A 23,503-nucleotide genomic window follows, 5' to 3' on the forward strand; every position below is an offset into this window, starting at 1 on the left:
AGTTTCTGGGTCTGAATACCAACTTTCTTTACAGCCATTTTCATCCACCTGTCATCCCGTCACCAACACCAACTGCTCCGCCAGAGGCAGATCCAGCTGTTTATAGGGGCTTAGGCCCCCTCATGGTTTATTCAGACACCACACTGGCTTTCTTTTCTTGACGCTGTTGAGCTCTTCACTTGTTTTGGATTTAACTCAATACTTTTACTTAATACTTACAAATTGTTATTTATATTAGTGCTACACCAGCACCACATATACACAATACCGACCACGACACAGTTCACACCCAATCTCTTCCATATACCTCATTAGTAAAAAAAAAAAGTTCTTTTTAAACATATTAATATTTGTACTCTGTTTTAGCTCCAGCTCCAAATTGTTCCACAAATTCATCCCACAGACTGACTTCCCATGGTTGTGCCAACATTGAATTTTTTTATGTTGCTCTCCTCTTAAATTATAAATACTTTCTCTTTCTTTAAACATATCATGGATATTGTTTGGAAGTAGATAATTATTTCTGTGAAGACTCTCAGTTGTCCAGGTGGTTTCCATAGTAGAGAAGCTTGAATCTTCAACTGGACTGGGTTGATTGACGTGAGGACGTTTTGCTTCAAATCGCAGAAGCTTCCTCAGCTAAAATTCTTGCTCTGGTAATCTGTCTTCTGTCTTGACCCTTGTATAGAAGAACAAACAGAAGCCACAAAAGCTGGAGATTTAAACCTAACCAGACCCCTCCTACTGAGAGGCAGACTGCTATTGGCTAGTGACTAAACAGCTGCTTTAATTAGCACCTATTGTGCTCTAGTTAGCACCCTCCTAATGATGGAACTGACACCTCTCCTGACGGCTCTCCTAACGTGTCTCCTGATGATGTGAATGACTCATTACCATGAACAAAATTCTGAAACTGCTTTGACCTGAGTACCCCATTGTAAACAGGGGACAAAGCGTGTCTCAGACCCCCTCCCCGGTTCAGGCTGGATTTCATATGTTTCACATACAATGCCTCCTTCACCCCTTTCTCAAACCATTTCTTCTCTCTGGCTAAGATTTTGACTTCCTTGTCCTTAAACGTGTGGTTAGTGTCTTTAAGGTGGAGATGAACTGCAGACCGAGATCCACTGGTGCCTTCTCTGCGGTGCTGGTATAGCCTTTTCGTGTAACGGCTACTTAGTCTCACCTGAACATGATATTGGAGTCCACCGAGTTGATATGCTCTGTAAAAGCCTCCACTTCTTGTTGCTTGATTTTAACCCATGTGTCATCGACATATCTGAACCAGTGACTGGGAGAGATGCCCATGAAGGATGCCAAGGCTCTCTTCTCCACTAGCTCCATGTACAGATTGGCCACAATGGGGGATACCGGAGACCCCATTGCACAACTGGCCAATCTGTACATGGAGCTAGTGTAGAGGAGAGACTTGACGTCATGACGGCATGTCTCCCAGTCACTGGTTCAGATATGGCGATGAAATATGGGTTAAAATCAAGCAACAAGAAGTTGAGGACGTTAGAGAGCCCATCAACTCGGTGGACTCCAATATCAAGTTCACATGTGAGGATGCCAGAAACAACCATTTAGCCTTCTTGGACTGTGATGTTACGATTGGAGAGAACAGGCAGTTCCAGAAAGGGGTTTACAGAAAACCCAATCACACTGACCAATATCTGCCCTTTGGCTCAAACCACCCCCTTGAACACAAGCTCGGGGTGATCAGGACTTGGGGTGATCAGGACTCAGAGCCCTACAGGTGCCTACAACTACAGAGGGAAGGGCTAAAGAATAACAACTTGTCCAGAAAGCCCTCCCAATATGTGGGTACCCACGATGGTCCCTGGATAAAGTGCAGAAGTCCCAAAGAACAAAGAGACCAGACAGACAAAAGACAGAGACAAGAAGGAGTGTCTCTCCCTTATTTAGCAGGAATAGGGGAAAAACTTTCACCGTGCTCCAAATTAAACCTGGTGGACACAGAAAGCTTGTAATTTCTTATAAGTCCATAGTTGGCACATGTGAAAAACTACAGAGGATCTTCAGACAGCACAAAATCCCACTTTACTTTAAACCTGTTAACACCTTGAGACAGAAATGAGTTCACCGTAAGGACAGGATCCCTAGTTACAAACAAAGCAATGTAGTGTATTCTATCAGATGTCAGGGAAACTGTAACGAACACTACATAGGTGAGACTAAGCACCCGTTACACAAAAAGCTATACCAGCACCGCAGAGAGGGCACCAGTGGACCTCAGTCTGCAGTTCATCTCCACCTTAAAAACACTAGCCACACGTTTGAGGACAAGGAAGTTAAAATCTTAGCCAGAGAGAAGAAATGGTTTGAGAGGGGGGTGAAGAAGGCATTGTATGTGAAACAGTTGAAACCCAGCCTTAGGGGGGAGCCTTAGGAGGGGGTCTGAGACACGCTTTGTCCCCTGTTTACAATGGGGTACTCAGGTCAAAGCAGTTTCAGTCTTTTGTTCATGGCAATGAGTCATTCACATCATCAGGAGACACATTAGGAGAGCCGTCAGGAGAGGCATCTGTCCCGTCATTAGGAGGGTGCTAACTAGAGCACAATAGGTGCTAATTAAAGAAATTGTTTAGTCACTGGCCAGTAGCAGTCTGCCTGTCAGTAGGAGGGGTCTGGTTAGGTTTAAAACTCCAGCGTTTGTGACTTCTGTTTGTTCTTCTCTGCAAGGGTCAAGACAGAAGTCAGACTACCACAGCAAGAATTTTAGATGAGGAAGCTTCTGTGATTTGAAGCGAAACGTCCTCGCATCAAGCAATCCAGTCCAGTCGAAGATTCAAGCTTCTCTACTAAGGAGAATATTACTTGCATGCCACATATACTCAGCAAAAATATAAACGCAACACTTTTGGTTTTGCTCCCATTTTGTATGAGATGAACTCAAAGATCTAAAACTTTTTCCACATACACAGTATCACCATTTCCCTCAAATATTGTTCACAAACCAGTCTAAATCTGTGATAGTGAGCACTTCTCCTTTGCTGAGATAATCCATCCCACCTCACAGGTGTGCCATACCAAGATGCTGATTAGACACCATGATTAGTGCACAGGTGTGCCTTAGACTGTCCACAATAAAAGGCCACTCTGAAAGGTGCAGTTTTGTTTTATTGGGGGGGGATACCAGCAGTATCTGGTGTGACCACCATTTGCCTCATGCAGTGCAACACATCTCCTTCACATCATCCGTGAAGAGAACACCTCTCCAACGTGCCAAACGCCAGCGAATGTGAGCATTTGCCCACTCAAGTCGGTTACGACGACGAACTGGAGTCAGGTCGAGACCCCGATGAGGACGACGAGCATGCAGATGAGCTTCCCTGAGACGGTTTCTGACAGTTTGTGCAGAAATTCTTTGGTTATGCAAACCGATTGTTCCAGCAGCTGTCCGAGTGGCTGGTCTCAGACGATCTTGGAGGTGAACATGCTGGATGTGGAGGTCCTGGGCTGGTGTGGTTACACGTGGTCTGCGGTTGTGAGGCTGGTTGGATGTACTGCCAAATTCTCTGAAACGCCTTTGGAGACAGCTTATGGTAGAGACATGAACATTCAATACACGAGCAACAGCTCTGGTTGACATTCCTGCTGTCAGCATGCCAATTGCATGCTCCCTCAAATCTTGCGACATCTGTGGCATTGTGCTGTGTGATAAAACTGCACCTTTCAGAGTGGCCTTTTATTGTGGGCAGTCTAAGGCACACATGTGCACTAATCATGGTGTCTAATCAGCATCTTGGTATGGCACACCTGTGAGGTGGGATGGATTATCTCAGCAAAGGAGAAGTGCTCACTATCACAGATTTAGACTGGTTTGTGAACAATATTTGAGGGAAATGGTGATATTGTGTATGTGGAAAAAGTTTTAGATCTTTGAGTTAATCTCATACAAAATGGGAGCAAAACCAAAAGTGTTGCGTTTATATTTTTGTTGAGTATACATCTTGCATATCAACATATCCTTTTTATTATTCTGTTATGACGCCATACGAATATGTATATTGTAGTGGGGTTGTGCTCAGACTGCACATAGACTGCTGTTTGATGGGTGTCCCACCTGGACTGTGCCATGAGTGTTTTTCACATGTGTAAAATATTCAAAGCAGCCGCAGGAATGGGCCCACCTATGTCGACTGCTCTGAGGCTGCTGACCTCGACACTTTTTCGATGTGGGCCGATTCGTCATTCTGACACCATTCGGTCTCATTCGTGTTATGTGTGATGGGGGTCTAAAAAAGAAGATGGAAGAAATAAGAGTATATAAAGGGCAAAACGTGTGTGAGACCGGATGACCTGATCAGGACAAATGAAATCTGAACATAAGGCATCATCACTGGGCAGACCGAGGCAGGCAGCCGGGGTGATGGAGCAAACCCACTCAGTCCGAAATCTTCCACTTTTTGTGGACCTTTGACGGTTTAATGATTGGCTAACGTTAGCGTAGCCTTTTAGCACAGTTGATCTGAGTGAACACTTTTAATTTCTAAATGGTTCAGTCTTTTTATTTTTACCAAATAAAGCTACAGCTTTTTTCGACACCACAAAAGCTCAACTTTAAATAACTTATTTTTTCGGGCGTTTTTTCCATCTTTTTTTTTCCCGTTTTCCCCCTTTTTTTATATATATAAACTGTTTAGTGTTTCTTTATATTTAAAGAAATATTTTATTTGTCACAATCAGGAACATTTGCTGTGCAGACAACCAGACTTCCATTGATGAGCTGAACACCACGAAGTCCTGTCGAAAGAAAACATATCTGCTTTTCAGCAACACCACCAGAGTTCAAAGCTGCAGAAGAGACCTTCATCTGGTCCAGAGAATCCAGCAGAACATCACCTGCTTCTAAATAAAAGGCTCTTTGAACAGCAACTATTTTCTTATTTTTTAAAAAGCTGTTTCATTTTATATTTTAACAATAAATGAACGGATCATTAAAAATGTCCACAAAATCAAAGTCAAAAGACATTTGCACAGGTAGAAGCTCTCCACTTATTGTGCTCAAATTCATATTTTAGAAATGACTCTGTCCTGATAACAACATTAAAGGCAATTACATATTTTGGCAAAATTACAAGTTGAAATGACTATATATATATATATATATATATATATATATATATATATATATATATATATATATATGAGGTCTATTAGATAATAAACCGACACTTATTTTTTTTTTAACTATATGGATTTGAATGACGTGCGATTACACCAATCATGCTTGAACCCTCGTGCGCATGCGTGAGTTTTTTCACCCGTGTCGGTGACATCATTTCCCTGTGGGCAGGCCTTGAGTGAGATGTGGTCCCGCCCTCTCGGCTGAATTCCTTTGTTTCACACGCTGCTCGAGACGGCGCGCGTTGCTTTATCAAAATTTTTTCTGGACCTGTGAGAAATATCCGAGTGGACACTATTCGAGAAATTAAGCTGGTTTTCGGTGAAAAGTTTAACGGCTGATGAGAGATTATGGGGTGTTTCTGTCGCTGTAAGGACTTCCCACGGAGCGGGACGTCACGCAGCGCTTCCAGGCGCCGTCGTCGGCCTGTTTCGACCTGAAAACATCCTAATTTAAGGCTTAATTCACCCAGGACATCGTGAGAGAACAGAGAAGATTCAGAAGAGGCCGGCATGAGGACTTTATGCGGACATTCCACTGTTTAAGGACATTTTGTAATGAAAGACGTGCGCGCAAATTCGCCAAGTCGTCACGGAAACGACTCGGCGAATTTGCACGCACGACTCGGCGAATCTGTGTGCGCCGCGACAGGAAAAACACCTCCGTGTTGAAAACCATTTGTAAAATTCAGGCGGCTTTTGATGGCTTTCAACAAGTGAGTAACTGAGAAATTGTTTAACAGCTTGGGCATGTTCCAACTTGCCCGTTAAGGTTTCCAACGGAGGTGTTTTTCCTGCCGCGACCCCCCGCGGTCGGGTCCGGCCCGACATGTGACTCTGCCCGCACGTTCTTTCATTACAAAATGTCCATTAACAATGGAATGTCCGAATAAACTCCTCATGCCGACTTCTTCTGAAAGTTCTCTGTTCTCTGACGACTTCCTGGGTGAACAGAGCCTGAAATGTGGAAGTTTTCAACTTGAAACGGCGAGACGCTGCCACCTCGAAGCGCAGATCGCCATCAGGCGCCGTGGGCCGTCCTTAAAGCGACACTACCAGACCAAAATCTCTCATCAGCCGTTAAAAGTTTTACCGAAAACCAGCTGAATTTATCAAATGGTGTCCACTCAGTTGTGCCTTACAGTTTTGAAAAAATTTTGATCAAACAAAGCAGCAGTCTCTGAGCCATTCCTAAACAATGAAAAAAATGACGAGAGGGTGGGCGACTCCTCACTCAAAGACTGCCCACAGGCGAATGACGTAAACCGACAGGCGTGAAAAAACTCTCGCATGCCCACGAGGGTTCAAGCATGTCTGATGTAATCACACGTGATTCAAATCCATATGGTCTTTGAAAAAAATAATAAGGTCGGATACTTTTCTAATAGACCTCGTATATAAATCATCATGAGGTTTGTCACAGAAATCCTACTTTACAATCACACTGCAGTCATTGTTATATTATTTCCTGTTGCATTTATAATCAATCAATCAATTTTTTTATATAGCGCCAAATCACAACAAACAGTTGCCCCAAGGCGCTTTATATTGTAAGGCAGGCCATAGGAAAAACTCCCTTTTAACAGGAAGAAACCTCCAGCAGAACCAGGCTCAGGGAGGGGCAGTCTTCTGCTGGGACTGGTTGGGACTACTACTAATAATAAACATTAGTATTTATTTACAGTGGTTTTCTGTTTAAAATGAGATATAAATAATCTACCAGAATTTTAAAAATGTACACATTTCCATGTTATTTTGTCTAAAAATAAATGTCTGAGGTTCCTTGTGTTAAACAAGAAACAAAATAATCTGAAATAACAGGTGGTTTGAATTTACAGATGAAAGGTTTCTAAAGAACCATTTGTTGATTTATTTAGCTATTTTAATTACAAGGGTTCTAAACTGTTTTTTAACAGCAATCAGAAATAATGAGGTAACAACAAAAAACATTTCGAAGGATTTTTCTTCAGAAAACTGCTCCATAAATGAGCAGTCCTGTGACACGTTTCTGTTTTGCACGGATCAGTGGTTTCCACTGATCCATTTTGTAGAGATCAGTGGCTTCTGCCATAGGTAAGACGCCCCTTCCAAGATGGCGGCCAATGCGGTTTCTGCCACCCGTCTTCCGTGTTTTGGCCCGACGCATCATTCCTATTGGACAACGCAAAGGTACGTCACAGCTCAGCAGGTCGGAAGTTGGATTGGCTTGAACTTTGACTCCGTCAGCCTGCTGACAAGTGGCAATGCGCGCTCCCGTTAGATGTGTCGGTTTAGCTCGGCTTTTGACGCGACGCATCTGACGCATCTAAAACGCAACGCGTCTCATTGAAAATAATGCTTTTTAGACCGATTTTTGACGCATCTGACGGATTCAGTGTGAAAGGTCCTTAAGACGACTATTTATAGAGATTGTATGAGATTTAGCACATGCTTTTTCCTTTGCTCATTTAAAATTTGTGTCACATCTTCATTCCAGGACTTATGTTTTGAACTCTCTTTTGTGTTAGAAATCAACATGAAATTTTTACATCAGACTCTGGAGGATAAAGGTCATTAATTGATTTAAGTCCTCTGGATGCCCATGTATTAAATATTGCAAGAGCCCATTACCCCATATTGGACTGAGTTAACTTTAAATTTTATAAGAAATAATAAGTGTGGTTATCTTAGTTTTGATCAATCTGCCAAAAACACTTTAGGAGTCACTAATCATTTGGGATCTAAAATGCAAAGTCATACTGAGTTCAGGTCACTTGCAAAACACTGTTCTAGCACTTGGAAATGCACAAAAGATTATGTGATAACTTCACATGACAGTTTCAGGCTCATACATTTCTTTAGATGATCAGTTTGGAGAATTAACCACAACACAAGGTATATTATTACAGATATTAAGAATGATGCTCTGTGTCAGCCTGATCCCATCAGATCTCAGAAGCTAAGCAGTGCAGGATCTGGTTAGTACTTGTATGGGAGACCTCTTTGGAACACCAGCAGCTGTGTGTGTTTCTCCAGGTAAAACTGGAGTTGCGTCAGGAAGGGCATCCGGTGTAAAACTTGTGCCAAATACAGAGCAGCCGAATGGACGACAACAACAACATTAATAATAATGCTCATAAAAGAGAGGCTTCACAGGAGCTGCAGCCTGAGCAAAAATACACACACAAAAAATAAAAGCTGAATACATGTGCTGTCACTCAACGTGGCCACATCCCGATTATATTAGGAGAAATAGATTTTGTTGGATTGTGATGATGATGTCCATTTCTGAAATACAAAAAAATACATATTTAAATTATATCACTGGATTCAATCATACATGTATTTTGATGTTTTAATTTCTTCAGCTTCTATTTTCCCACAAAAAATGACAGCACCCATAGAAAGAATTTACAGTCTTTTTCAAATAATTAATTCTCTGATTAATAAAATATGGTCACTGTGTTTAATTGTTTTTATCTTTTGCATTATATGTCCTCACCAGTGGTATTTCTGCTTTTACAATAAACTCATTAAGTAAAAAGAGACTTTCACCGATCTCCAAATTAAACCTGATGGACACAGAAAGTTTGTAATTTCTTTTAAGTCCATAGTTGGCACATGTGTACCAACAGATGTGTGCCCAGAGCACTTACTCCTTGTGTTCCAATGACTGCTATTTGCTCAATGTCCCCAAAATTCACACTGAGTTAGTTAAGCAATCCTTCAAGTACTTTGCACCTGCTGCCTGGAACTCACTACAGAGTACTTTGAACTTGAGGGAACTAACTTCTCTTGGAACATTTAAAAACATTATGAGGGACATAGTATCTGCCTCATATGTCATGGCGGGTGGCTGCCCGACACCAGGAGCAGGTGGACCCATGGTACAAACTCCCAAACCAGGCTTTGTGGTATAAGAAGTCGTCATGTTTATTACAGGCTGAGGTTCGGCACACAGGTGATCAGATAATGGAGCAGAGGTACAAGCAGGCGAGGCATAAACATAGTCATTGCCAGGCAGGGGTCTAAGGCACGAGCAAACACAGGCATGTAGGCTGAGGCAAAAGGCGCGGTCAAGAAACTCAGAGCAAAAGACTGGTACACGGCGAGACTAAACAGGGCAAAGAACAGGAAGGCTGGAGAGTGTGCTTGAAGCGACAACAATCTGGCGAGGGACTGTGAGACTGTGAGGGTTTATATGCATGTGGACAAATTAGGAACAGGTGGTGTTAACAAGATGCACATGAGAGGAAGGATCCAGAAAGGGGGCGTGGCTAATGAACAAAGATACTAAATGTGCAAGACAGTGAGGGAAGAGAGTACATGGTGGAGAGAAGAAAAGACAAAGATATGTGAACAGGTGCACAGAGTGTGAGAGAAAGGAAATACAAAGCAGACAGAATTAAAGTGAGAGACAGGGACACATGACAGGTGCAAAGAGAACATAATCAGATGTAAGTGAGGGATGAAGACATGAAGGCAGGTGCAGGGTGTGGAGTGAAACAGAACTCAGAGGGGCGTGAGGAGAAACCAGGGAACTATGGCAGAACATAATACAACTGGAAGCAGGCATGAACATGAGAACTAAACTAAACATGAACTGGCAGCACAGACTAGAACGAGAGACATGGAGCAAAATATTAAAATGACATTAAACACAAACTGACTTAAGAAAAACAAGGCAGTAAGACAAAAGAAAAAGCAGTGACCAAACAACAACCAGAACAAATCCTGACACAACAATACATCAAATATAATAACCAAGAGGAACAAGTGATAACTTAATAAACAATGACTGAAAACAACTAGAACAGAATGGATGGCAAAAGTATAAAGTAACAAAGAAAACAAAGTGACAAGTCAAAACAGAAAATAACCATATGAAGAAAACAAAATAACTAGTGAATCATAACCAGAACAAAGTGACAAGAAAAACATGACAGAATAATTCCTGATGAAAATAAATATTAATACATCAAAGCTGAAAAGAACAACAGAAAGGGGAAAAACTAGAATAAACCCCCAGATCTGGCTGAAACCGTGACATCATATGGTTCTTGTTCTTGCTTATGAAAGCCCCATATTAACTCTATGATGTGACCAGACTGTATTTGTCTGTTTTATTGTTGTCTGATTCTGTGTTCTCCTCTTGAAACTTAATGTTTTTAAGCTCCTTTCTTGGCCAGGATTCCCTTGGAAAAGAGATCTTTGTGTCTAATGGGATCGACCTGGTTAAATAAAGTTTTTTAATCCATCCATCCATCCATCCATTTTCTTCCGCTTTATCCGGAGTCGGGTCGCGGGGGCAGCAGCTCAAGCAAAGCCGCCCAGACCTCCCGATCCACACACACCTCCTCCAGCTCCTCCGGGGGAACCCCAAGGCGTTCCCAAGCCAGCCAAGAGATGTAGTCCCTCCAGCGTGTCCTGGGTCTTCCCCGGGGCCTCCTCCCAGTGGGACGTGCCTGGAACACCTCTCCAGCGAGGCGTCCAGGGGGCATCCGGAAAAGATGCCCGAGCCACCTCAACTGACTCCTTTCAACGTGGAGGAGCAGCGGCTCGACTCCGAGCTCCTCCCGAGTGACGGAGCTCCTCACCCTAAGTTTTTTAATTTAATTTTTTAATTTAACAACTTCACATCAATGAACACACTCACACTGCTGTAATTTGAGCACCTGTTGCCCAAATACAATTTGACTTAACTATGTATTTCAAAGAGTACTGACGCTTTTTAGTTCTGGTGTTCTTCATGTGGCTGTCACTTTATTCTTCCTTACTGAGAATAAATGTATTTATGGTCTGCAGCAGTTTTCCCGAGACAATAAAGTGATGGAACTGCTGATGTTTCCTTGTTTTATTCCTGTTTTGCCTTATTTCCTCTTTTGCAGGGTCCAAAGCAGAATGTGCGTCTGCCTGCACCTCACAGCTGTGGCTCAGTTAATTACAGCTACACTTTTGTGTGTCTGCACGTTCAGCGGTCTCACACCACAGATGTGTTCTCCCTCATTAACCTCCAACTTATTGATGAGTCCACTCTGGATCGCTGGTGAAGCCACTGACTCTTGACAGCAGAAGCTTGCAACATCAAACATATTATGAACACAAAGTACATACATGCAAAATATACATTCTGGCAATTAAGTTAAGCTCCACAGATAACAAATAGTGCAGTATTTTTTTACCGAGTCCTCATCAGCTCTTCTTCAAGTCAAAAGATGCTCCTCAAAACATTTCCTGTAAAAATACAAGTACCGTATTGTCCGGACTATAAGTTGCACCGGAGTATAAGTCGCACCAGCCACTTTATCCATTATAAAGAAAAATAAACCATGAATAAGTCGCATGGACATACAGGTATGTTAACTTAACATGAAAAGTTCAGATGATAATATTGTGACGGCTACCGTTTTCGGATGCATATTTCACTAGTCAGAACTTGTAATCTGCAGAGTATGATTTTCTTTTTGGTGGTATTTTTTCGGGCCTTCTCCGTTGTCTTGTTAAGTTATCAGTAATGTTGAAATTTTTATTTTTCTATGGTAGTCAGAAGTCGCAGGAACAGTCACACAAGCCTTGAGTGCCCTCTCGTGAGCTGCATTTTCCCTACGGATATGTTTGTATTTTGCAGACCACATTGCGAGCCGAACCATAACCCGCACCATCGCTGAACGGCTGTGGACCATAGTACACACCAGGTGTCAGCTGCCAATGTTCGTGCAGCACCTACCTGCGCAGGTCATGACCTCCCCATGGTGTCGACGCCAGCTCCTTCCAAGTGCAGATGCTAATCCTCCGCCGTTGCTCACCCAGTGCTCCCACACAGCTCTCAGCGTCAACTTAAACACTCTGCTCACACTGATATCCAAGGGTTGAAGCTGTTTTATAAGCCCTCCCGGAATAACAGCAAGCACCGTGTTCATTTGCTTCACATGCTGTTTCACAGTCATTGTCTGGGTGAGGTGAGGAATACACGTCCAGTGTTCTGTTCTCTGATTGGTTATCGCGACCAGCATGACCTATAGGGCAGCCGCCATACTACAGTGCCCATGATGCATTGCATTTCCGTTTCCGGTGGCCATATTAAAACATAGAGCGACTCTGTCATGTAAAATTGTTTTATTACGGTAAATTAATTGAGAATCTACCGGTATATTTTTCATTTATAAGTCGCTCTGGAGCATAGGTCGCACCCTCGGCCAAAACATGTAAAAAAGTGCGACTTATAGTCCGAAAAATACGGTACTCATAAATATACTACTCACATTTAATCATGGAGCACGTGCAAATGTGAGGTGATGTTATATTCTTGCAAGTGAATGGACATAATTGTGTTTTGACACTTATGAGTATTCTTGAGCAGTTTGGCAGTTTTTCTCGCAATTAAAATCCACAAATTAACCTCAATTAATCAAGTTTGAAAATTACCCCAAAACAAAACAGCTCAGTATCCCAACAAAACATTTATTAAACCAAATTTAAATGTTTAACAATAAGCTTATAGCAACCGATAATGTATATTGGCCAATAATGTAATACCTGCCAATAACGTAATACTTTTGGGCATTTTAAATGTAACAAAGCCAATAACATAATAACTTGCCAATAATGTAATAACGTTTTTCAGCAAATAAGGTAATAGCATTTTGCCAATAATGTAATACTTTATTAGATTATTGGCTGGTTATTACATTATTGGCACAGCATAAAGAAAATCAATTGAAATGTAATAACTGTAACCGATAATGTAAAAACACATACAGTCCCAATTCCAATGAAGTTGGGACATTGTGTAAAATGTAAATAAAAACAGAATACAATGATTTGCAAATCCTCTTCAACCTATATTCAATTGAATACTCCACAAAGACAAGATATTTAATGTTCAAACTGATAAACATTATCATTTTTGTGCAAATATTTGCTCATTTTGCAAAGGACACCTGCAACACGTTTCAAAAAAGCTGGGACAGTGGTATGTTTTCCACTGTGTTACATCACCTTTCCTTCTAATAACACTCAAGAACCATTTGGGAACTGATTTTATATATATATATATATATATATATATATATATATATATATATATATATATATATATATATATATATATATATATATATATATACGAGTATATATATATATATATATATATATATACGAGGGCTGTCAATAAAGTAACGGTCCTTTTTATTTTTTTCAAAAACTATATGGATTTCATTCATATGTTTTTACGTCAGACATGCTTGAACCCTCGTGCGCATGCGTGAGTTTTTCCACGCCTGTCGGTGACGTCATTCGCCTGTGAGCACTCCTTGTGGGAGGAGTCATCCAGCCCCTCGTCGGAATTCCTTTGTCTGAGAAGTTGCTGAGAGACTGGCGCTTTGTTTGATCAAAATTTTTTCTAAACCTGTGAGACACATCGAAGTGGACACGGTTCGAAAAATTAAGCTGGTTTTCAGTGAAAATTTTAACGTCTGATGAGAGATTTTGAGGTGAGACTGTCGCTTTAAGGACTTTTCACGGTGCGAGACGTCGCGCTGCGCTCTCAGGCGGCGTCATCAGCCTGTTCAAGCTGAAAACCTCCACATTTCAGGCTCTATTGATCCAGGACGTCGTGAGAGAACAGAGAAGTTTCAGAAGAAGTCGGTTTCAGCATTTTATCCGGATATTCCACTGTTAAAGCAGATTTTTTTAATGAAAGACGTGCTGACGGATCCGCGCGTCGGGACGCAGCCGACGCGGTGCGGCGGCACAGGAAAAACACCTCCGTGTTGATAACCATTTGTAAAATCCAGGCGGCTTTTGATGGCTTTCAGTGGAGTGAGTATATGAGAAATTGTTTAACAGGCAGGACATGTTCCAACTTGTCCTTAAGGTTTCAACAGAGGTGTTTTTCCTGTGGCGAAGCGTCGCGGCGGCTGCGTCGCGGTGGCTGCGTCCCGACGCGCGGATCCGTCCGCACGTCTTTCATTAAAAAAATCTCCTTTAACAGTGGAATATCCGGATAAAATGCTGAAACCGACTTCTTCTGAAACTTCTCTGTTCTCTCACGACGTCCTGCATCAATAGAGCCTGAAATGTGGAGGTTTTCAGCTTGAAACAGGCTGATGACGCCGCCTGAGAGCGCTGCGCGACGTCTCGCACCGTGAAAAGTCCTTAAAGCGACAGTCTCACCTCAAAATCTCTCATCAGACGTTAAAATTTTCACTGAAAACCAGCTTAATTTTTCGAACCGTGTCCACTTCGATGTGTCTCACAGGTTTAGAAAACATTTTGATCAAACAACGCGCCAGTCTCTCAGCAACTTCTCAGACAAAGGAATTCCGACGAGGGGCTGGACGACTCCTCCCACAAGGAGTGCTCACAGGCGAATGACGTCACCGACAGGCGTGGAAAAACTCACGCATGCGCACAAGGGTTCAAGCATGTCTGACATAAAAACATATGAATGAAATCCATATAGTTTTTGAAAAAAATAAAAAGGACCGTTACTTTATTGACAGCCCTCGTATATATATATACACATGATGATATTTTTATTTTTCTAGGTGTCATACACCAAAGAGGTGCCCAGCCCTCATGAGCTTATAAGACACACCATAGAAAATAAAGAACAATAAACAGAGGGATGCCACAACACATCCACCAATCTAGAACTGACATTTACAGTTTACAATACTCAAAACATACTTCATTATCAATCAGTTTCAGTGTGCAGTCATAGCTTCATAATCAAACATAAAGTGCACCCCTGTGGAGTAGATAGGCATCCAACATATATATATATATATATATGATGATATTTTTTATTTTTCTAGGTGTCATACACCAAAGAGGTGCCCAGCCCTCATGAGCTTATAAGACACACCATAGAATAATCAGGTCCCATCTTATCTTAGGGACCTCATAGTACCATATCACCCCAATAGAGCGCTTCGCTCTCAGACTGCAGGCTTACTTGTAGTTCCTATGGTTTGTAAGAGTAGAATGGGAGGCAGAGCCTTCAGCTTTCAGGCTCCTCTCCTGTGGAACCAGCTCCCAATTCAGATCAGGGAGACAGACACCCTCTCTACTTCTAAGATTAGGCTTAAAACTTTCCTTTTTGCTAAAGCTTATAGTTAGGGCTGGATCAGGTGACCCTGAACCATCCCTTAGTTATGCTGCTATAGACTTAGACTGCTGGGGGGTTCCCATGATGCACTTTCTTTCTCTTTTTGCTCTGTATGCACCACTCTGCATTTAATCATTAGTGATTGATCTCTGCTCCCCTCCACAGCATGTCTTTTTCCTGGTTCTCTCCCTCAGCCCCAACCAGTCCCAGCAGAGGACTGCCCCTCCTTGAGCCTGGTTCTGCTGGAGGTTTCTTCCTGTTAAAAGGGAGTTTTTCCTTCCCACTGTCGCCAAGTGCTTGCTCACAGGGGGTCGTTTTGACCGTTGGGGTTTTTACGTAATTATTGTATGGCCTTGCCTTACAATATAAAGCACCTTGGGGCAACTGTTTGTTGTGATTTGGCGCTATATATATATATATATATATATATATATATATATATATATATATATATATATATATATATATGTGTGTGTGTGTGTGTGTGTTATGGTTTTATTCAGTATGATTCAAGTGTAGGATAAGGAATTAAACAGTGTTAGCTAAACCTGATATAAAAAAAATCTAAAAATTTAAAGTAGGCCCCTAATGACAAAATAAAAGCTTTGTGAACAATGTATACTAATCTACTGAGTTGATCAGTATGCTTTACTATGAAATATCAACATTAACAGTACACTGGGCCTGTGTGTTGTATTCAAACTCTTTGCAGGTCACTGTTTAGAGGTGAAAAGGGAATAACTTTGTCTTTAACACCCTCTGCAAATCATTTATGGAAATTGTGGATGCATTAGGATTTCGGCAATGCATTCGGGATTCTTAGTCTTAGTCTTAGTCAGCTTTATTGTCATTTCTACAATACATCACAGACATATTGAGAACTGAAATGCCTGATCTCTGGACTCCCTGATCTCACAAAAGAAGGTATTAAAGAAATATAATAACAAAGTATAAGTATCAAGTGTAGAAATATAATAACAAAGTATAAGTATCAAGTGTAGAAATATAATAACAAAGTATAAGTATCAAGTGTAGAATTGTAAACAAACAAATACCTGTAGTGCAGAGTGGCAGGACAACATTCAGCAGTAATGGATATGTGCAAATTCCATGACCAGAGCAAGAATATATACAGTTGTTGATCATTGTGCAGAGAGTATTGTATGTATAAAGTGCAATATCTTCACAGCAGCTTAGGTTAGGGAGGTTAGGGAATAGACGGGAGTGGAAAGTGAAACAGTCCAGTTTGTGTTTATGTGTGAGTGGAGGGCAACAGGGGGAAAGGGGGCAAAGCAGGGAGGGAGTTGAGTGACCTGACAGCCTGGTGGAAAAAGCTGTCTCTCAGCCGGCTGGTCTTGGCCTGGAGACTGCGCAGTCTCCTCCCAGATGGCAGCAGGCTGAAGAGACTGTGTAATGGATGAGTGGGGTCACTTACGATCTTAGTGGCTTTCCGGGTGAGGCGGGTGTTGTACAGTTCTTGGAGGGGTGGGAGAGAGGTGCCCATGATCTTCTCCGCTGCTCTCACGATGCGTTGAAGGGACCTACGGCAAGTCGCTGTGCAGGCGCCGTACCACACCGTGATGCAGCATGACAGGACACTCTCGATCGTACCCCTGTAGAACATGCGCATGATGTGTGGTGTTGCTCCGACTCTTCGAAGCTTGCGGAGAAAGTAGAGGCGTTGATGAGCCCTCTTGGCCAGTGATGCGGTGTTAGTGGTCCAGGAGAGATCCTCCGACACATGCACACCCAGGAACTTGGTGCTGCTCACCCTCTCCACAGCAGCACCATCGATGGTCAGAGGGGAGTGTTGGGTGTGCACTCTCCTGAAGTCCACAACAATCTCCTTCATCTTCTCCACATTCAAAAGGAGATTGTTGTTCTCGCACCACATGGTCAGCCGGCTGATCTCGCTCCTGTAGTGGGTCTCGTCGTTGTTCCTGATGAGACCCACCACGGTTGTGTCATCCGCAAACTTGATGATGAGATTTGAGCTGTGAAGTGGTGTGCAGTCGTGGGTCAGCAGTGTGAAGAGGAGGGGGCTCAACACACATCCCTGGGGGGCCCCCGTGTTCAGAGTGATGGTGTGGGATGTGTTGCTGCCGACCCGCACTGCCTGAGGTCTCCCGGTCAGGAAGTCCAGCAGCCAGTTGCACATTGAGGTGTTCAGACCCAGTTGATCGAGTTTGATGACCAGCTGCTGAGGGATGATGGTGTTGAATGCTGAACTGAAATCAATGAACAGCATCCTAACATATGAGTCTTTATTGTCCAAGTGTGTGAGGACTGGATGGAGGACAGCACTGATGGCATCCTCTGTTGAGCGGTTGGACCGGTATGCAAACTGGAAAGGGTCTAGGGAGGGGGGGAGTGCAGACTTGATGTGTTTCATGACTAACCGTTCGAAGCACTTCATGATGATTGAGGTGAGTGCGACAGGACGGTAGTCGTTGAAGCTAGATGGTGTGGACTTCTTCGGCACTGGGATGATGATGGTGGCTTTGAGGCACGTGGGAACGACCGACTGGCGTAACGAGGTGTTAAAGATGTCCGAAAAGACATCTGCGAGTTCCCCCGCGCAATCCCTCAGTACGCGGCCAGCAATGTTGTCAGGACCAGATGCTTTCCGGGCATTGATCCTGCTGAATGTTCTCCTCACACTGTCTGCAGTCAGTGTGATCACCTGGTCACCCGGGGGGGGGGGGGGGGGACTTGTGCGCCGGTGTGGTGTTAAGGGCCTCAAAGCGGGCGAAGAACTTATTAAGGTCATTCAGCAGGGAGGTGGAGTTGCCGCAGGTCTGTGGCGGTGGCTTGTAGTCGGTCAAAGACTGCAGTCCTTGCCACATGCTGCGTGCGTCCCTGCTGTCACTGAAGCGGTGGGCTATTCTCCTGAAGTACTCCTTCTTCGCCATCCTGATGCCGCGTGACAGGTTGGCTCTAGCTGTCCTCAGGCCAACTTGATCTCTCGCTTTGAAGGCCACATTGCGGGCCTTCAAAAGCCTGTAGACTTCACCTGTCAGCCACGGCTTCTGGTTGGCTCGGATGGTGATGGTCTTTAAGACTGTTACATCGTCCACACATTTGGAGATGTACGCTGTACGCTGCAGTAGCCACATTTCATTGTGCAGGAAAGTTCTTCTGTTCTGTGCATATGACAATAAAATTTCCTTGATCCTTGATCATGCCTCTTACATCAGTGGTCTCTCATCACTCACTTGTTAAGTTTACAGTTTCACTGTCATGTTTAGTGGAACAACAACCTTATATATCATTACGGCAATACATCAACTCCTCAACTAAGACTGAACTCGAACCTAGACTGCCTGATGTCTTAGCTTCACATTTGACAAATACCCAGTCAGTAGACAGACTTGTGGATAGTTTAAACTCAGTGCTCAAAACTACACTCGACATGATTGCACCACCTGTATTAAAACCGCACTCCCCCAAATCAGTCACCTTGGTTCAATGATTATCTGCGTGACCTCAAGCATAAAGCAAGAGGTCTAGAACGGAAATGGCGCCGTTCAAAATTAGAAGTATTTCACCTTGCATGGCGTGATGCTATCTTAGACTATAAGCATGCATGATTGGCTACAAAGCGGACTTACTACTCTGATTTGATCAATAAAAACAAGCATAACTCAAAGTTCTTGTTCGACACGGTGGCAACACTTTTGCATGGACAACCACCTGTAGTTCGCTGTCCTTTTACAGCACAAGATTTCCTGGATTACTTTGACAAGAAAATAGAAGGCATCAGGTTAAACATATCCCGGCATGCCTTAATCCAGCCACTACACCCTTCTATTGATGTGGGCGCTGCTACTGAGGTATTGCCCAGATTTACAGAATTTGACAGTATCTCACTAGGCATGCTGACAAAACTCGTAATGTCAACAAAAAGCACAACCTGTTTATTTGATCCTATACCAACAAAACTGTTTAAGGACCTGTGGCCCACTCTTGGGTCGACTGTGCTGGAAATTATTAATCTTTCTTTAACTTCTGTATCTGTTCCTAAATGTTTCAAATCTGCAGTGATTAAACCATTACTTAAGAAACCTAATCTTGACCCTAGTGTATTAACAAACTATCGGTTGATATCAAATCTACCATTTTTCTCTAAAATTCTGGAAAAAGTGGTGTCACGGCAGCTCGTAGACTATCTTACTGAGAATAATCTCTTTGAGCCACTGCAGTCTGCTTTTAGAAAATATCATTCCACAGAGACGGCTCTCACTAAAGTGGTGAATGATCTTCTGCTTACAATGGATTTGGACACCACTACGGTTCTGTTGCTGTTAGATCTCAGTGCTGCATTTGATACAGTGGATCATCATATTCTACTTGATAGGCTGGAAAATCATTTTGGGGTTACTGGGAGTGCCCTTACATGGCCGACGTCATACTTGACCAGTCGTTCTCACTGTGTTTTGTACAGTAACACTACTTCTAACCTTAGTGACATGAAATTTGGGGTTCCACAGGGGTCTGTCTTAGGCCCCCTGATTTTCTCCCTTTATATAGCACCTCTTGGGCACATACTGCGGCGTTTTGGGATTACCTTTCACTGCTATGCAGATGATAATCAGTTATACATGCCGATAACTGCTGGTAATCTCGTTCACATAAAATACTTAGAAGATTGCCTTGCAGCAGTGAGAAGTTGGATGTCTAGAAACTTCCTACTTTTAAACTCTGATAAGACTGAAATGATGGTTCTTGGTCCAGTGAGACATCAGCATCAATTTGACCAGTTAACACTCAGCCTCAGCTCGTGTGTCATACATGACACTGACAAAGTGAGGAACCTTGGGGTAATTTTTGATCCTTCGTTGTCCTTTGGCCTCCACATTAGAAATATTACTAGGACTACTTTCTTCCACCTGCGAAATATAGCGAAGATTCGTCCCATCCTGTCTATGGCTGATGCCGAGACCCTGATCCATGTATTTATCTCTTCTAGATTGGACTACTGCAATGTTCTATTTTCTGGTTTACCGCAATGTAGAATTAGGGGTCTCAAATTGGTTCAAACTGCTGCAGCCAGACCTTTGACACGAAGCAGAAAGTTCAATCAATCAATCAATTTTATTTATATAGCACCAAATCACAACAAACAGTTGCCCCAAGGAGCCTTATATTGTAAGGCAAGGCCATACAATAATTACATAAAAACCCCAATGGTCAAAACGACCCCCTGTGAGCAAGCACTTGGCGACAGTGGGAAGGAAAAACTCCCTTTTAACAGGAAGAAACCTCCAGCAGAACCAGGCTCAGGGAGGGGCAGTCTTCTGCTGGGACTGGTTGGGGCTGAGGGAGAGAACCAGGAAAAAGACATGCTGTGGAGAGGAGCAGAGATCAATCACTAATGATTAAATGCAGAGTGGTGCATACAGAGCAAAAAGAGAAAGAAACACAGTGCATCATGGGAACCCCCCAGCAGTCTAAGTCTATAGCAGCATAACTAAGGGATGGTTCAGGGTCACCTGATCCAGCCCTAACTATAAGCTTTAGCAAAAAGGAAAGTTTTAAGCCTAATCTTAAAAGTAGAGAGGGTGTCTGTCTCCCTGATCTGAATTGGGAGCTGGTTCCACAGGAGAGGACCCTGAAAGCTGAAGACTCTGCCTCCCATTCTACTCTTACAAACCCTAGGAACTACAAGTAAGCCTGCAGTCTGAGAGCGAAGCGCTCTATTGGGGTGTTATGGTACTATGAGGTCCCTAAGATAAGATGGGACCTGATTCTTCAAAACCTTATAAGTAAGAAGAAGAATTTTAAATTCTATTCTAGAATTAACAGGAAGCCAATGAAGAGAGGCCAATATGGGTGAGATATGCTCTCTCCTTCTAGTCCCCGTTAGTACTCTAGCTGCAGCATTTTGAATTAACTGAAGGCTTTTCAGGGAACTTTTAGGACAACCTGATAATAATGAATTACAATAGTCCAGCCTAGAGGAAATAAATGCATGAATTAGTTTTTCAGCATCACTCTGAGACAAGACCTTTCTAATTTTAGAGATATTGCGTAAATACAAAAAAGCAGTCCTACATATTTGTTTAATATGCGCTTTGAATGACATATCCTGATCAAAAATGACTCCAAGATTTCTCACAGTATTACTAGAGCTCAGGGTAATGCCATCCAGAGTAAGGATCTGGTTAGACACCATGTTTCTAAGATTTGTGGGGCCAAGTACAATAACTTCAGTTTTATCTGAGTTTAAAAGCAGGAAATTAGAGGTCATCCATGTCTTTATGTCTGTAAGACAATCCTGCAGTTTAGCTAATTGGTGTGTGTCCTCTGGCTTCATGGATAGATAAAGCTGGGTATCATCTGCGTAACAATGAAAATTTAAGCAATGCCGTCTAATAATACTGCCTAAGGGAAGCATGTATAAAGTGAATAAAATTGGTCCTAGCACAGAACCTTGTGGAACTCCATAATTAACCTTAGTCTGTGAAGAAGATTCCCCATTTACATGAACAAATTGGTAATCTATTAGATAAATATGATTCAAACCACCGCAGTGCAGTGCCTTTAATACCTATGGCATGCTCTAATCTCTGTAATAAAATTGTATGGTCAACAGTATCAAAAGCAGCACTGAGGTCTAACAGAACAAGCACAGAGATGAGTCCACTGTCTGAGGCCATAAGAAGATCATTTGTAACCTTCACTAATGCTGTTTCTGTACTATGATGAATTCTAAAACCTGACTGAAACTCTTCAAATAGACCATTTCTCTGCAGATGATCAGTTAGCTGTTTTACAACTACCCTTTCAAGAATTTTTGAGAGAAAAGGAAGGTTGGAGATTGGTCTATAATTAGCTAAGATAGCTGGGTCAAGTGATGGCTTTTTAAGTAATGGTTTAATTACTGCCACCTTAAAAGCCTGTGGTACATAGCCAACTAATAAAGATAGATTGATCATATTTAAGATTGAAGCATTAAATAATGGTAGGGCTTCCTTGAGCAGCCTGGTAGGAATGGGGTCTAATAGACATGTTGATGGTTTGGATGAAGTAACTAATGAAAATAACTCAGACAGAACAATCTGAGAGAAAGAGTCTAACCAAATACCGGCATCACTGAAAGCAGCCAAAGATAACGATACGTCTTTGGGATGGTTATGAGTAATTTTTCTTTATTAGCAAAGAAAGTCATGAAGTCATTACTAGTTAAAGTTAAAGGAATACTCAGCTCAATAGAGCTCTGACTCCTTGTCAGCCTGGCTACAGTGCTGAAAAGAAACCTGGGGTTGTTCTTATTTTCTTCAATTAGTGATGAGTAGTAAGATGTCCTAGCTTTACGGAGGGCTTTTTTATAGAGCAACAGACTCTTTTTCCAGGCTAAGTGAAGATCTTCTAAATTAGTGAGACGCCATTTCCTCTCCAACTTACGGGTTATCTGCTTTAAGCTGCGAGTTTGTGAGTTATACCACGGAGTCAGGCACTTCTGATTTAAAGCTCTCTTTTTCAGAGGAGCTACAGCATCCAAAGTTGTCTTCAATGAGGATGTAAAACTATTGACGAGATACTCTATCTCACTTACAGAGTTTAGGTAGCTACTCAGCACTGTGTTGGTATATAGCATTAGAGAACATAAAGAAGGAATCATATCCTTAAACCTAGTTACAGCGCTTTCTGAAAGACTTCTAGTGTAATGAAACTTATTCCCCACTGCTGGGTAGTCCATCAGAGTAAATGTAAATGTTATTAAGAAATGATCAGACAGAAGGGAGTTTTCAGGGAATACTGTTAAGTCTTCAATTTCCATACCATAAGTCAGAACAAGATCTAAGATATGATTAAAGTGGTGGGTGGACTCATTTACATTTTGAGCAAAGCCAACTGAGTCTAATAATAGATTAAATGCAGTGTTGAGGCTGCCATTCTCAGCATCTGTGTGGATGTTAAAATCGCCCACTATAATTATCTTATCTGAGCTAAGCACTAAGTCATACAAAAGGTCTGAAAATTCACAGAGAAACTCACAGTAACGACCAGGTGGACGATAGATAATAACAAATAAAACTGTTTTTTGGGACTTCCAATTTGGATGGACAAGACTAAGAGTCAAGCTTTCAAATGAATTAAAGCTCTGTCTGGGTTTTTGATTAATTAATAAGCTGGAATGGAAGATTGCTGCTAATCCTCCGCCCCGGCCCGTGCTACGAGCATTCTGGCAGTTAGTGTGACTTGGGGGTGTTGACTCATTTAAACTAACATATTCATCCTGCTGTAACCAGGTTTCTG

This window comes from Thalassophryne amazonica, chromosome 6 (genome assembly GCF_902500255.1).
Source record: "Thalassophryne amazonica chromosome 6, fThaAma1.1, whole genome shotgun sequence".
Lineage (NCBI taxonomy): Eukaryota > Metazoa > Chordata > Actinopteri > Batrachoidiformes > Batrachoididae > Thalassophryne > Thalassophryne amazonica.